The sequence below is a fragment of the Etheostoma cragini genome, chromosome 16 (assembly GCF_013103735.1).
Source record: "Etheostoma cragini isolate CJK2018 chromosome 16, CSU_Ecrag_1.0, whole genome shotgun sequence".
Lineage (NCBI taxonomy): Eukaryota > Metazoa > Chordata > Actinopteri > Perciformes > Percidae > Etheostoma > Etheostoma cragini.
The window spans coordinates 8,479,210-8,495,845 of record NC_048422.1 but is presented as its reverse complement, the minus strand read 5'-3'; the positions used below and the strand labels follow the sequence as shown (position 1 = coordinate 8,495,845).

General features: G+C 39.3%; 1 protein-coding gene across 2 annotated transcripts in view; it reads right to left on the bottom strand.

Moving 5' to 3' along the window:
• The window catches only part of lpar1 (lysophosphatidic acid receptor 1), a 43,636-nt gene that overhangs the window by 25,306 nt on the left and 1,694 nt on the right, over positions 1-16,636 (bottom strand). Inside the window, exon 1 of one of the 2 annotated variants that reach the window (XM_034896423.1) lies at positions 1,191-1,204. The exons of the other annotated variant lie outside the window; for it this stretch is intronic. The gene's annotated coding sequence lies outside the window, so the exon portion shown is untranslated. Of the gene's footprint in view, positions 1-1,190; positions 1,205-16,636 lie in introns of those variants that run through there. 2 annotated transcript variants of the gene reach the window in all.

The window sequence follows — 16,636 nt, the reverse complement described above, 5'->3', positions numbered from 1 at the left end:
CACACACACACACACACACACACACACACACACACACACACACACACACACACACACACACACACACACACTTATCAAAGTCTCTCTTTCTTTCTTTTACTGTTAAAAATGAACACACTTTGTATTTTCTTTGCCAATGAGCAACCACACACACACACAAACACACACACACACATGCTTTAAATATACTACTTAATAAATATTATATACCTGTTTGTTTTTCATGTTTTGGTGACTCTCCTTTACAGGATGAGATATTTCTCTCAACAACAAGACCAAAAGTGTCACTTCCAGATGCTGGCAACTGCAAAGCTCATTACACCCCACAACATGCATGTTGAATGGCAAATCTTGAAGATGGGGTGAAGATAAGATAATGCAATCATTGAGACTAAAAGGTTTATAGAACTCTTTAAAATAGATCATGAGGCCTCTTGAGTGCAAACTTGACATTTTGACTTTGGGAGAGCTGGAGTGTCAAAACAATGTGTCAATGTCATGGCAGTTTAGGTTTTTCTGTTATTTTTTTGTGTACACATGGAAAGTTTGGCCCAACAGTGGTGCCAAGGGGCCTGAAAATATATTCATATTAAATTTGATGGCATCATGGAACATCTTGTTAAAACCTGGGAACCTGGCCTGAAGTTTTGTTACTTTTGACAAAAGAGGTACATACACAGATGTAGCCCTCTACGGGAAAGGAATAGAGCAAAAGTAATGTAACATTATAGATGGTTGGAATGGATAATTGGGTCAAGAAATCTCTGACTTTAATACGAACGATAACTATCAGACATTGGCTTATTTGAACCATGACCGCAGTCGTTGCCTGACCATAACCACATGGTTATTACTGTCACCATGATGACAAATTTCCCCTAACCTTAAAGAAGAAATAAATCTAACCCAAGCCACGATGTTTCCCTAACCTTAACAAAGTGCTTATTTCAACCCAATCTCTTCCCAAACACCCTAACTAAGTCTTGTTTGTTACCATAGCGCTGTCACATTATTAAATAGATTTGTAACCATTTTGGAAGGCACGGAAATAATGTCATACTGCCGATAAGGGTGCCAGAAAAGGCTTGTGTGTGTCGCTTCTGTGCAACTCTGTAAATGATATTGTGGTGTAGGCCTACTCTATCTGTAAAGTGTCCCAAGATAACTTGATTTGACACCATAAATAAAACTGTGTCATTCTAGAGAGTGCTTTAATTTGGAGTACTTGTTGCAACATCCATTGTTGACTCAGCCTCAATCTAACATCAACAGTGGGCAGTGGCCTATCCCTCCAACCATTTAATCAAGGTTGAGTCTTTGCTCTCATTATTTCAAACATCGGCATTTTCAATTGTATCTACTTACTTGTCATTTTGTTTATACTATCTACTGTGTTAAAACGGGTGTTTTAAAGGGTCCTATGGAATGAACATTTTTCTTTATGAGTTTTTTTAACATTAATATGAGTTCCCCAAGCCTGCCTATGGTCCCCCAGTGGCTAGAAATGGTGATAGGTGTAAACCAAGCCCTGGGTATCCTGCTCTGCCTTTTAGAAATGTAAAGCTCAGAAGGGCCAATCTGAAATCTTGTCCCTTATGAGGTCATAAGGGGCAAATACACCTCCCCTTTCTCTGCTTTGCCCACCCAGAGAATTACGCTCACCCATGAGAGAGTGACACCATGACTTTCAAACGACCACAAAGAAGAAGAAGACGTCCATCAGAAACTTGATAAAAAGCTGTCACCGAAAAACTACCCACCGCTACCCACAGAAGTTGGACTGTCTACTCTAAGGCGGGCGACATTGGCTCAATTGTGACGCCTCACAAAGGAGATAACAGTGCACAGTCTAATGGTAAAAGCCTAAAACACGTAGCTGTATGTTTGTGTGTTTCATTATAGGATTGTCTGCAATATTTTGATCATCCAGAATTGCTGTATCATGAAATCATTGTATCGTGTGGTACCCTGTGATTCCAAAACTGTGTAATGGCACACACACAAACCTGTCCACATTTTTTCCAAAAGCTCAGCGTACAGTGACCTAAATGACGTTTGTGTGGATGAAAGGCCAAATAAAAAAAAATGACAAAGTTTTTAAAAATACACATCTAATTGGACTAGTTTGAATCATCGTTAGTCTAACACATACTGAGATTAAACTGGCTAGATCCAGTCAGAAATTCAATAAACTTCAAAGAGTAACAAATCCCAAGTCTGATCTAAGTTTCTCAACAATCCATCATCCAACCTTCTGGTTTGCTATTGTTAATACCGTCCTGAGAGGAATACAGCATTAAGGGGGGACACCAGTGGATTTCATGTTTGACATGTTATTCCTATTCAGAGAGAAAGTTTAGTCTGCATTAGAGAACATTTACGAGTGTGTCAGAGGGAAACGGGATGATTTTCCTCTGGCTTTGGACCTGAGAAAAATGTAATCATATGAAGCTGATGTGGATGTTACAGTTCAGACAAATGTGCTAAGGTTTTACAACCCTGAAATGTTCTGTGCAATTCATCAGAATTGCATCTCGGGGTAAAAGGTTGGCTCTGTGGTCTCTAGCTCTGGAAGAATTTTTTCATTTACATAACGAAGTCACGAAGCATCAATGAATTATTACAGCTATGCATAGATTATCATCGTGAATAATGGTTCCAGTGTACACATCTGGGCCATGATGACGATGTTAAACTATTTTTAGGGAATAAAATAAATCAACCAAATTACAGACTTTGATGTGAATGAGATATGAGTAAAGGAGGAGGTAACATCTGAAAATGATAGAAAGTCTCTTCACTAAATGCTAGAGGACTTGTCTGTAGACTCTGCTTTAGAGTGAAACTGCTGATATTTAGTTTACGGCCTATGACTCAGATTAGTTAGTTAACAATTAGCTAATTTGACAAGTAAGCAGTCTAAGAAGCATCCATTGACTAATTCTCATTGTTTACCCATGCGTTTTATGCAAGAGATTTGCCCCTTTATATCCACCTGACAATGTTTCTCTGCCTGCAAAGTGGCTAAAAAACTGGCTACCATCCGATGAGTGTATATCTTAAACATTCCTCACATGGCCAATTTGAGTGACTTAAATGTCCAGGATGTGATACAGTCCTAAGTCTTGGCTACTTGTTTGTCTGTCAATGTCAGAGCTACTGCCTCTGATTGGTTTAACTAGTCTGATTTGTTTTTGCCGAGATGATTTACGAGCGACGTTCTGTTGCAAACACGGTATGATGATTTACATTCCGAATGTATGACAAGGTACACCTTTTTTGATCCTTAGCGGGGAAAGTTGGTTGTTCCAGCAGTACAATGGAAACAACAGAGAGAAATACAGGTACGCAGGCTAAAATAAAAGCTATGCAAGAGCATTAGAAGATAAATGACATGATAAAGTGAGAGTCAACAAGTCTATGTAAAGAGTGTACTGATTAGGGGTTGGAATCACAGGGTACCTCAGCATCCAATCTGATACATGGCTCACAGTTACGATTATATCACAGCAATTCTGTGATAATAAATAGATGGTTTCCATGTTCTCCATCAACATCTTCACACTGGCACTTTCCTCCTTTTTCTTCCTTCTCTTCCTTTTCTCCTCTCACCTCTTTCATGTGAAATCCTTGCACCTCATCACATTTCAATTATGCCCCACTCTATTTCCTTTTCCATAGTTTCTCCTCCCTCATCACCTCTCCTTTTTCCGCCCTTCTACCCCTTTTCCCTTTCCGTCTCCTCTCCCCTAACTCGTTCCACACTTCCTCCTTTCCTCTCTTCCTCTCCTCTTCCCTATAACACCCCTTCTCTTCCTTCAGCTCATCTTCAATCACCTCTCTTTTCCTCAGCTTTCCTCCCGTCTCCTCCTCCTCACCTCACTCCCCCTGTCTCCTCTGTGCCAATTTTCCACACAAAGTGCCCATTGTTCCCAGGCTCCCACCCCAGAAAGCAGAAAAACAGGACTTCTACAACCCAGAATACACACAAACACTCACTCACACAGACATAGGCCTTCATTCTCTAACTTTCTCTTCAACATCATGGGCGAGTGCACACAAACCACACACCCTCACACTCGCGCATAGTCTCAAACAGTTTCTGCCGAGCAGCGGAGCTCAGAACAAGGGCTGGATTGAGAGTTGGTGTTGAGTCATGTGTGACTGCCGCCGTGATGGGCTGATTCACGGCTCGTCAGTGAATGATAACCCACCAACCACTTAAGCGCTTCCATCTCAACACACAAAGACCCAAACTGACACATGTTCAGTCATTAAATGTGATGACTTTTAACAGGATAAAATAGAAAAGGCAAGACTTCTTGGTTCTTTTGGGGAATGGTTGTAAAGATTTACAAAGAATATGTTTACTGCATTTACTCTCTTAACTAGGATCTTTTGGGCCCGATTGGTGGGACTGCTTTGGACAAAGTACACAACAACACACTAATCAGAGCAGATTACGTGTAACATTGTACCCAGCTAAATTAAATAGCTCACGTTACAGTTTACTTCATTTAATGTTGTATGTGGAGTTTTGCTGGGTGCAAATTTGCCAACAATACAAGTTCCTTCTCAAGCCTATTTTTTGAGCCAGTGTTGTTGCGTCTGGAACTTAGCGCCACCCAAGACGATTATGATTGACTAACCCTAACAACCCAGTGCATTTTTTTCCGGATTCCAGAATGTATGTGTGGTGTGCCCAGACCTTACTGCACATTGTTGTGGAGATTTGTCGGAAAATGTGAGAATATTGTTGATTTGACACAACTCAACATGAACAGAAAAGATGTCTTGTAGTACAGGCACAAAACCCTAATCAAACTTAACAGCAACTATTAAAAAAAGGGGGAACTTCCAAAGGTGATATTAAGGAAACCACACTACAGGAGATGGAAGAAGCAGAATGTCATCACACCACCAAGAGAAGCTTCTTCTGGAGCATTTAGTCCGGGATGTTCTCTGACAAAATAACGTTTTATTCCACAGGAAGGAGTAGAGCCCGACCGATATGTCGGTGGGCCGATACCATGGGCCAATATTAAGCATTTCACAAATCTGCATTTATTATGCATTGGTATCTGCATTTCTAATGGCCAATAAAAACGAGAATACATGTATATTAAGTTATTGGAATCAGAAACAAATGATTGATTCTGATAAATTAATGTTAAAAAAAAGGTTAACCATGTTGTGAGTATTCGCATTGCACAAATTGTCCACCAGAGGGCGCTATAAAACGTCCCTGTTGGCAACACTGATTTTTCCTTTTTGTTGGACTTTAACTTTGATTTTATTTATCAGAACTTTAACATATTATAATGTTCCTCTGTTCTGTTGTGACAATAAAACAAATTATCATGTTACTTTAGTGAAAACTCAAATACTACAAATAACTAATGTCAGGGAAATCTGTTTTGTCACGCATTTCTGGATTTGTTTTTTAAATATACATATATATCGGTCAATATACATCAGAAAATCTGATCTTTAAATGACCAAATATTTGTATTAAAAATCCTTATCAGTCGGGCTCTAGGGAGGAGTCAATGAGCTAAATTACACACAGCTCCGTAGAGACAGGCTGAGGGGCTTTCACAGTGGCTTCTAGTGTTCCAAAGCCATTAAAAACAACGTTTTATTTCCTAATAACAGCCAATCATAAATAACATCTAAAAGTCTTTTTAATTAAGCTTTACATTCTTCCAAGGATCATAGCTTTTTAAATTGGCTATAAATTCTTCCATGGACCATAGCTCGGGAAAGCCTAGTGACAACCAATATCCAACTCATGGGTTTTTATCTGCGGAGCAGTGTATAACAAACTTTAATTTTGTAAATGTCCATCTAATAGGCTTCTTTGCTTCAAGCTCTTTCTGCTATGTTCTTTTCCACATGTTATGTAAAGCAGGTTTTTAGGCTAAATGGCAGAAACAGGAAAAAATATATAAGCATGAAGTTAATCCTTTCAAAGCCCTCAGAAATGCAGTTAAGAGCAGCATGAGCTCACAAATACAGTACCACTTTACACCTAACCTAACACAAAAAGCCACAGTAGGCCTACACACTGTAATTCCAATCGGATCCAACATAGGGAAACACGTGACATCCCTCTGATGCACATAGATACAGTGTGTGACTTTAGTACTTTTACATGGTGGTTTCATTATTTAACAATGAATGCGTCCGGATAAACAGCCTTGAACCAATATGTGTAAGGTTGCTGTGCAGTTTATTGTTGGGTGTGTTCAGTCCATCCCCTAATGAAATCACACTATTGGAGACAGATTTCACAGATTGCATCACCGTCGCTCAGATGCAATATGGGATTGTGTCATAGTGGTCTGCAAGATTTCAGGGGTTTGACTCAAAAGCATTCTTCAAATTCACCACTAAAGGAATGCTCCGGACTGTCACTTGTCAAAATCCCCTAATGCTGCAAGACAAAATGAAAACATGTGCTTGCACGCGTTTTTTTAATGCGCTGAAAGCCAATCAGAATAGGGTTGTGTTCAATATGCATTCCACTGAAAACATATTTCAGGCAAATACGTTTTGAAACAACACACTTAAAATTTGTGACATACAGTGCAGTCTGTAAGTATTTGGAAAGTGACATGGTTTGATTGTTTTGGTTCAATTTTAGCACATTTGCTTTCAGCTTTAAGGTTACATCCAGACATTTCCAATTTTAGAACAGTACAGCAGGTTAGTATTTTTCAACACACAGGCAAGACAATCAAAGAGTTTCTATGGTTAAGCAGTGGAATGTTGTTGACCGGCCAAGCCAGTTCCCTGCCCTCAGTCCAACTGTACGTCTTTCACTTTCTCAAGACCAGACTGTTTCATTTTTTTATTTTGTACATATTACAACAGTATGCCAAGTGCTTGCTTCACAAAATGATAAAAAGAAAAAGAGGGAATAAAAAGAGACACAGTGGCTTCTTGAAGTATTTGTACCCCTTCACCTTTTGCAATTATAGATGGATTTGCAATGCGCACACAATAACCCAGAATGACAAAGCAAAAATATTTGGCAGCAATATGTAGGTAACATTCTACAAGCTTTGTGCATTTGAGCAGTTTCTCCCGTTCTTACTGGCAAATCCTTTCATTTCTCTTCACAAAATGTTTTATGGTGTTCAGGTCCAGGCTTTGGCTGAGCCATTCAGTGACATTCAGAGACTCATCCTGAAGTCCCTCTAGCATTGTCATCGCTGTAGGCTTCAGGTTTTTGTCGTGCTGAAAGGTGAAAAGGCTGAGGTTGTGTGCACTCTTGAGGTTTACATCAAGGACCTCGGAGCATTTGGCTCCATTCAGTCTCACCAGAGAGAGAGAAATCTTATTGAATACTTATGTAAATGAAAGATTCCATTCATTGCTCTTTTGGAGGAATATCTAAACACATGTTTTCGCTTTGTCATTATGGGTTTTTCCAAAAAAAGAAATGTGATACATTCCAAATTAAATCTGCACCAACAATTAAGTGTAATAAAGTGAATCATTTCCTAAGTCACTATAAAAAAAACAAAAAAACAGCCCTAAACAGGCAAACTACATATGTCCATATTTACAGAAGGTTTGACAGAACGACTGTGTGCTTGTGCTCATGTATTATGCATTTTAAGACCAGCAATGCAACACGCTGTTACTTCTATCTTTGTCTTGAATGCGTAATTGTCCATACTTTTAATGGCAGCCAGCAGGTTCAGTTTGATTCATGACTGAAGCAGCCAATACAATACTTTGTAAGTCCAGTTAACAAAGGCGTTTTCAAATTTAAAGATAAACCAGCAATCTTTCAACTTGACTTTTCACAGTCTTTTTAAATAAATCACTGATCTTTTAGATCTGACCACATCCAGAATAGTTAACTAATATTCACTCGCATGGGCGGCTGTGGCTCAGTGGTAGAGCGGTTGCCTGCCAATCGGTGTCCTTGGGCAAGACACTGAACCTCGAGTTGCCCCCGGCGCTGCGCATCGGAGTGTGAATTTGTGTGAATGTTTATCTGATGAGCAGGTGGCACCTTGTACGGCAGCCCCAGTGTATGAATGTGTGTCAATGGTGAATGTTTCCTGTAGATGTAAAAGCGCTTTGAGCAGTTTTTAAGACTGGAAAAGCGCTATATAAAAACAGCACATTTACATGTAGCCTTCCTCTTGTAGAAGAAAGCACCCCTTTTTCAGTTCTGAAATTCTCTTCTACAAATATTCCCACTTCCACAGCCATGAATACTCATTTACACTACTTTCTTGACTATGACAAATGATTGGATTCTCTAATCAAATTATCACTTGCATCTGTATTTCTTTAATAACATACTACACTGTTCACCCGATGACACAGTCAACTGAAAAGTGGAGAGTCAGCATTGTAAACTCATTGTCATTGTTTACGTCCCAGCGCTCCTAAGTGTTGCACAGAGCCAACACAACAGAGCATCACTGTCCCAGGGAAGGCTCAATGCAACACGCAATACAGATGAGTCAGCAAGTTCAACTGAACCTCATTCTTGAGATCCTGCTGGGTTTATTGTAAAAATTCATTCTTGCAGCTTTTGGTTCCTCTTTCTGTCTTTCCCATGACTAACTTATGATATCCTGTACATGGTTTTAACCCTCATCGCTCACACTCAAGCTCACACACACACACGCACACATGGAGTAAAGAGTGTCAAGGTAGGAAATTAATGGGTTTCATGTCTGAACACCCCTGTGCAGTAAGGGTGAGATCATGGTGTGACCATCAGCTGATTAGAACTGACCCTAACACTCTGACCAATGACCTTTTGTCTAACTTGTCTGGGAGTACAATCATGATATGTATGTCAATACAGCAAGTATTTGGTAACAGTGTCACTGGTCCATCCCCCGGTAATGCCAACGCATGCTGTCAAGATACTATAACCATTGTGTTGTCTTCCGTCAACCACACACTTGTTATCCTTGCAGGTCTAAATTGATAATAAACTTGTTTTGGCACTATTTTTTCCCTGCTTTTGACGCTTAAAGAAATACGTGGTCAATAAACCTAATTCATAATATACTATCTACTTTTTTAGTTTAAAAAGCAAAATGTATGACTTATTTGGACTAATAGATTATTACTAATAAATTGATATATTATTATAAATGGATTATGTTATACACTATGTGTAGTAGAAGATCAGAGGATGTTGAGCGAATCACACACTGGTTTATGTCAAAGTTGAGTAAGGATAATGTTTAAAAACCATTTAAACATTTTCTTTCAAATGCTATGAGAATGAATGAAAAAAACAAAATACAATGGAAAAAATTATTTATTTTACTTATGAATATTGTATAGGTTCCATACAATCTGCATGCATACATCTAAGTTATTTGGGGTAATTTGGTTATAAGAAACCCATATTTCTGATAGAAACAAACTGGGTAAAATTTGACAACACAAGGGATGAGTGTTTCTTACATCACACAGAGTAAATGTAACTGGGTGGAGTGCAATGGCCGCTCCAGCAACAATGACAGCACAGACAGCAGCATATGTACACATTCATATTTGCAGGCAGTGAGTATGTGTCTGCAGAGGAAATGGGGCTCAACAAGTATGCTGAGACCTTAAAAACAGACTTGGGTATGGCTACAAACCTGCAGGCAAGTAGGGATGGGCCTACTGTTCTCTCTTTCTGTCTCCATTTTATTTCTATCTCATCATCTTTTTATTTCCTCAGTCCAGTCTCCATTTCCCTGACTCATCTGGATATGTTAAACACACTGCAGGGCTGTGAGACGTGGTTCCTGCAGGGCATTCAAAGATAACATGACTTTCAGTCATTGTTCTGCTCTCAACTCTATTGAGCCAACTTGCTAACCAGCTGCTAGCTGTTCTTCTAGGTAGTCCGGAAACTCTTCTGTACATTATCTAAGAATTATTGAAATGATACCTCAGAAGGTTGTTTTTATGGGATTTTACAGAAATACATGGAATGACCATGACTTCTTGACACCACATTATGTGCTGGTGGCAGGTAATGTGTTGAAATTATGTGCCCAAACCACGGAAAATATGCCAATAGAAAATCTGTTGTCGGGGTGGACACACGTGTTCGGTGGTCTGCAATTTCTTAACATGCAGTAAAGCAAAATATGTCCTCTGAATTTAACCCATACTCTACTCCAGCTTTTTTTGCCCTGGGCGCTGACAGGAACAATAACCTAACATATACTATGGTTTTGGTGATGGGAGGAAACCAGAACACCCAGCTCAAAACCCATGCCATCCACACAGTAAGGCCCTGATCGGAGATCGAGCCCAGAACTCAGCAGTACCGACCACTAAAGTCAAATAGCCTGCTGTACTTACGTACGTGACAATCTTATATTAACCCAAACAATATTCTTTTCCTAAACCTAACCAAGTAGGTTTGTTGCCTGAACCCCAATTGTTTCCATGGCATCAGAATGTCAATCAAATAAATTACGTGCCACCGCTATTAAACTATTCTCATGACAGCTGCTCACATGTTATTATCTCAACAGTCAGTAACCACATTATAAGATGACAATGTCAAAAATGTCTACTATTGTAAACTGCACTCGTTGTGTGACACACACACACACACACACACACAAACACACACACACAATGACAGCTGTGCCTTCAAATTGACAGGAAAAGCTTCCTGTCCAAACCACAATTTTTAAATAAAATGGCTTGATAAGGACCTTTGCTTCAACATTCATATCTCCTTGTGCAGAAGCAGCATGTGTCTGACAGCCAGAAGAGTCTCCAGTACTTCCTTATTAATATACCACATTCAGCTATAAAATCATCAATTGGAGGTCTTCAACTGTTAGGGCCCATTCACACCAGCGAAAGAGTATGTTACAATTTCCCGCAGTGGGAATGTTGCTAAAAAAGCTCTTTCGTGTGACACCCTGTTGTGTTCTTTAACCTCCCAATGTAAGACAAGTAGACTTTATATTTCACAATTACCGTTTTCCGTCAGATCGTTTAAAGACTGACATTTTGACCGCACTTGAAGGCAGCTTTATTTGACAGAGAAAGAGAGAAAATAAACAGACAAGGGAATGTGCATTGTTGTAGCAAACTCCTGCGCAGTTGAGTGCTTGTCTTTTGTTTTTTAACCTCGTAGTGTTTTAAAACTTTTTTGTGGCTGTGATAGAGCTAGTTTTTCAGCTACCCCCTAAATGCCAAAATGCACCACCCTCATTCAAAATGAATGGGCAGACCTGCATTTTTGCCGCACCCTTTGAGAGCCGACCCAGGCAGAGCCAATGCAGGCTCAAACACACTGGGGTCAAAGCAGGGATGCAGGATTCTGGTTCGAATGTTGGGCTTTTTGACGGGGTTTGGTTTCTGACGAAAACTAGATTTTTTTTTTCCACCAATCCAAACCCGCCCAGCCGTCGCCACCGTTGATTACGGGAAGGTGTTTACGTAGGGTGACCGTTTAACGCAGTAGGCTGGGAGAAAGTTAAACTGGAACTGGAATTGTTTGGCATTACTTTCAGTCAAGTCGAGCTACATGTTCAATTTGCAATGCCGGCTCGCTGTCTGCTGTCTCATTGTGGCAAGGACCCTATACAATACACAACATAGCTGCTGTTAAAACAGTTGCATATGAAACATCTAACAGAATATGATTTGTGCATGAAGGAATCTACAGACAGCAGCCAAAATGCTGCAACTTCAGGTATGGTAAAGAAAGGACAGTCGTGGCTAACAACACGCCTTTAAGATGTGATCACCCACTTCTTCATGTTAAGCCGCTGAAGAAGTAGTGGTCTGACCCCGGATTGACATACGAGCTACAAAGGGAAACTGAAAAAGAAACATTTCAATAAATAACCTTTAGAAATGTTGCCAGCAGATCTAATAAACTAGAAGGCAATAGTTGTACTGAGAAGCTCCAAAACAACATGAATACCAGTATGTGTATGACTGTTAAGAACATTTAGAGAGATAATCTTCTTCAAATCGTATCTTCATTAACAATTTTGTCATTACTATTGTCATTATTACAAGTCAAGACAGGTCAAGTGGGTTTTATTGTCATTTCAACCATACACTGCACACTGTATATAGTGAGACGAAACAACGCTTCACCCTGGATAAATTGGTGTTGCACGCTGAGCATATTATAAAATATATAAAAGCAACATTTGAGACATGCTACATTTAGTGCACACCCATGTTTATACATAAAGTGCATTTACTACTTAAAATAGAGTTTTTAAGACAGACAGAACAGACAACTGACAACAAAAGTCAAGGCATGAGTGTGTATTTTGTTATCTGTGTGTTAATCTAGAACTGTAACTACTATTCTGTCTTAATTTCCTTTGTCATGCAATGCAGGCTTACTCCTTTTCTTAAAGACCGTTTGGGTTCACGCTGCAACGGATCACCACACACACGGTTAGGATTGGTTTCCAATGACATGCTATTCTGTCACACTATTGTGCACTGATATTGCTTCTTTTATTGAAAAAGTCAGTAAAGAAATTGTCCATAAAAGACTTCTTTGTAACTATTTGTTGTATTTTTACTATTTCTATAGCTGTTTAATCATTTCGCTGCTCACATGGCCTTGGGGGGAACTTAATATCTGCCACAATGGTTCACAAAGTGTGACCCTGTTACCTGCACAAATGTGGAAACAATATGGACGTTGGGAGCAAGAATGGGTGGAATGCATGTCCTTAGATGAGGGGGAGGAGGAACCATGCCTTCACTAATCACAACACAGATGTTTTAAGGACCCTTTCTTTTGACGGACGTCAGTGCTCATGCAGGGAAACATAAAACAGCCATCTTCAGGGGAGACGATAAGTCTTTGCAGTGGGAGGTTTGTTTAGTTTGAGCAAGGAGGTCAGATGTCAGAGGTATCAGCTTATCCTCTTTGAGCTTGTCAGCCTCTCTCAAGTTGTGGAATAACTTTGGGATGAGTATGTTTTTATAATCCTGTCAAATCTATCAACCTGAACTTTAAGGACTAATAGCTTGCACTTGCAACCATTGAACTCCTGAGCTGTGTTATTTCCAGGGAAACACAGTGTGATTATTCACTGAAAAGGTGTTATGATATTTAAACATTTGGATGGCTGATCAATTAATAGTTTTAGAAACTTAAGACTCGTGCTATAGGTGACGTAAAATAGAGTTCATACCATCTAACAGGAGCTCAACCTTTCTTACTTTAAATCATTATTTCTTGTAGATTGCTCTGTCCAGTCTGTTTTTTTTATCTGAAAACCGTTCAGCAGTTCAAGCTGCTTTTCTGTTGAAATCGCTCCCTATCATCTGTAACATCTTATCTCCTCATGTCATAACCCTCTGCAGTAGCCGTGCTCATGGTGAAATGATGAATAATACGCATTTTATCACATCCATTCCTATCAGGATCCGGGTAAATAGGAATGTGTTTTGGTTTGTTGCTCAGAAAGGAAGCTAATTGTGCCTATTGTGAGTTAAATGCCATTAATCTAAATACTCTTTAATTACTCAAGACTTCATTTGCCTTCGTTCTTCAAGAGTTTGCAGTTTTGCATTTGAGTGTTTTCAACAAATTTGGTAAGAACTACTTAATCATGATCTATTAAAGCAACCAAACTGGCTATAAGCCATAGGACAGCACAATTCTGAGGAATTCCTTAAAAAGTACTGTAATCATAATTCTTCATGTTAAAAGTGGAAAGGTTAAATGTCTTATTTTCAACACAAGCCTGAAAAACGCTGAAGACCCTGTGATGAAATACTGTATTTCAACCAGGAAAGTATTGCAAAGTAGTGAGTCAACAGTCGACACATTACTTATTGTGATACATTATTCTGAGAATTAGGGGCGGGAAATAAAAAATATAAAAAAATCGATATAGCAAAGTATCGCGGTATTTTCATTAGCAATACTGTATCGATACACAGGCGGTATATATCGCAGAATATTGCAATATGTTTATGTGGGATAAATATTGTGATGATATCGTATCGGGAGGCGTCAGTAGGGGGGTGATTCCCCCCCCCTACTGAGGATGTGGATTCCATAATTAAAACAGCTTGAAAGCCATTGACCTAATCGATCTACAGAAGTGTAAATGGTTCTCACACTCCACCATACCATCAAAGCCCACCTGGGGTTTGTAGCAGTGGGTGGGAGGTAAACAGCGTTCTTGCCATCTCGTTTCAATATTCAGACACACACACACACACACACACACACACACACACACACACATACCCTTTGCGTCTCAGATCGGTATTAATTGGGTAACATCAAAAGGGCAAGGATAGCATGCAGGGAGCATTTTTTATTTGTTTTTGCAGTAGACCTTTACAATCAATCAATAATCATTTGTGTTAACGGAGTCAGTAAAGGGTAGTTCATGGTATAGCCAAACTGGACAAAGATCTTTTTATTCTAGCTATCCTTGTCATTTTCCATATTGACCATGCTAACTCCACAAAGCGAGGGTGTTAAGAGGCGGATGGGCGCTTTAACTAAACTTCACTTCTGTACCACCTGTGGACCCCATCTGTAATCTTCTGGGGAGCATTTAGGTGCTTTAAGTAAATTCTTATTTTTTCTTTAAAGATGTGAGTTTCAGTACAAATGAGATTTCGCTCAGAGATTTGGTATGGAGGTAATTCAAAGGGGCAAATCATTCATAAAATGTTGACCTGTTGATTACGTTACAGGCAAAGATCTAGATCACTAATAGTATTAAAATCTTTACACACATTTAATAGCAAAAAGGCCATTAGTTTTGTTCTAACAGATGTTCTAAATTGTTGTTCACGTGAAAATTCTGACCTGACCTGCTGCAAATGAAATGTCGAGTGACTCAAAATTCGCCTCTGGGAACACAAGAGCCAAGGTTCACAGCTGCCTGAAGTTACTGAAATATTCTGCTTTGGGCCAAAGTGTTGGCCGGAATCATCAACCATCACAAACAACATGCGGTTAATCCTCGTCTTGTCTTCAGGTCAAATTGGACGACCCAAAAAAATAACACAGATGATTCCATACAATGTGCTTCACAAGTACAACAAAGGATCTCCATTTTCATTGAATTTGGGGTGGTTTGTTAAATTTTTTTGCATTTGAAAATGCATTTAGTATTAGCAATTTGAAAAAGTTTTAAAACAGTATCCTGAGTGAACATTGACCCTTCTGCAATTATCCTTCCTTCAATATTAGTCTAAATCAGTCATAATTTCTGCTTTTTTAACTCAATAATTATGCATAATTTCCTTTAATTTGGTTTGTCATTGACCATGAATTCCAAAAACAAGTAATAAGGGAAAAATTGTAAGTATGATTTGATGTTGGTGGTGTTTTTACATGGTAGTGAAAAGAAGTGTTAAACATTAAAAAAGAGCGCCAAAACACGTTAAATAATGCACCATAAGTGTCAAAAGAAGAGACTAAAAAGTCAGAAATGTGGATTTTCAGTTTAGCCCGGGCGGAAGATGCATCGTTGAATGGTGGAAAACACAAGGGTTAAGATGTTGTTGTCACACATGTCAGCTTTAGTGGCCTCTCAATCTGCTTCCTGAACACACAACAGCTTCCTAAGATGAGTTCCAGTTGGCTGCGGCAATTCACACTACACACTTTGCTGTCTTGTTTTCACACAACCGGACCCACCATCGACGGGTTGATACACTACTAGATCTTTGGCCAGGAAGCATCCTTGAGTGTAGTCTCCAAACCACTTTTTGGTCATAAAAACACATGCAAGAAGTGACAGGGGACATCATAGAGCTGGGCAATATATTGATAATAAATCGATATCAAGATATGAGACTAGATGTCGTCTTAGATTTTGGATATCGTAAAATGCCGTAAGTGTTGTCTTTTCCTGGTTTAAAAGCTAAATTACAGTAAAGTGATGTCATATTCTGAATTCACCAGACTGTTGTAACTGTTCTGTTATTAGCCTTTACCCACTAAGTCATTATATCCACATTACTGATGACTGTTTATCAAAAATCTCATTGTGTAAATATTTTCTGAATGCACCAACAGTCAACACCATATTATCGTTGCGGTATCGATTTTGAGGTATTTGGTCCAAAATATCGTGACATTTGATTTTCTCCACATCGCCCAGCCCTTTCATGAAATACCATATGTGGGGCCGGATTTTTGGATGTCCACTGGGAACCAGCGCTCCAAGTTGTTGGTCGCTGATTTTCAGCGATAAAATAAGAAAAAAAGAAAAATCAGACAGAACACTCTCAAAAGAGTGTTGTCAATGGCACACATAATAACAATAAATAAAACAATAAAAGTGATGAAATGAAGAAAAGAAAGAAAAATCCCTCAGCCCACGTGTTGCGTTCTCATTGGCTGAAGCTCCCTGAAGTCCCTGACAGCTGCAGATATTTAGCCTGCTAGATATCTGCCCTGAGTTCCAATGCCCATACTACCATGCTATCTAGTATGCCACATGAGTATTAAATATGTCATGATACATAGAAGGCTATTCCTAGTGCTGTATGCCAAATATACCTGGATGTCCTGCTGCATCTGGTCATATTTTGCAGGGTTTTCTTGCTATTCTGACCCAGAATCCTTTGCGCTGCACAAATGAAGGGATCATGCGTAGGTGGCCTACAAATTGAA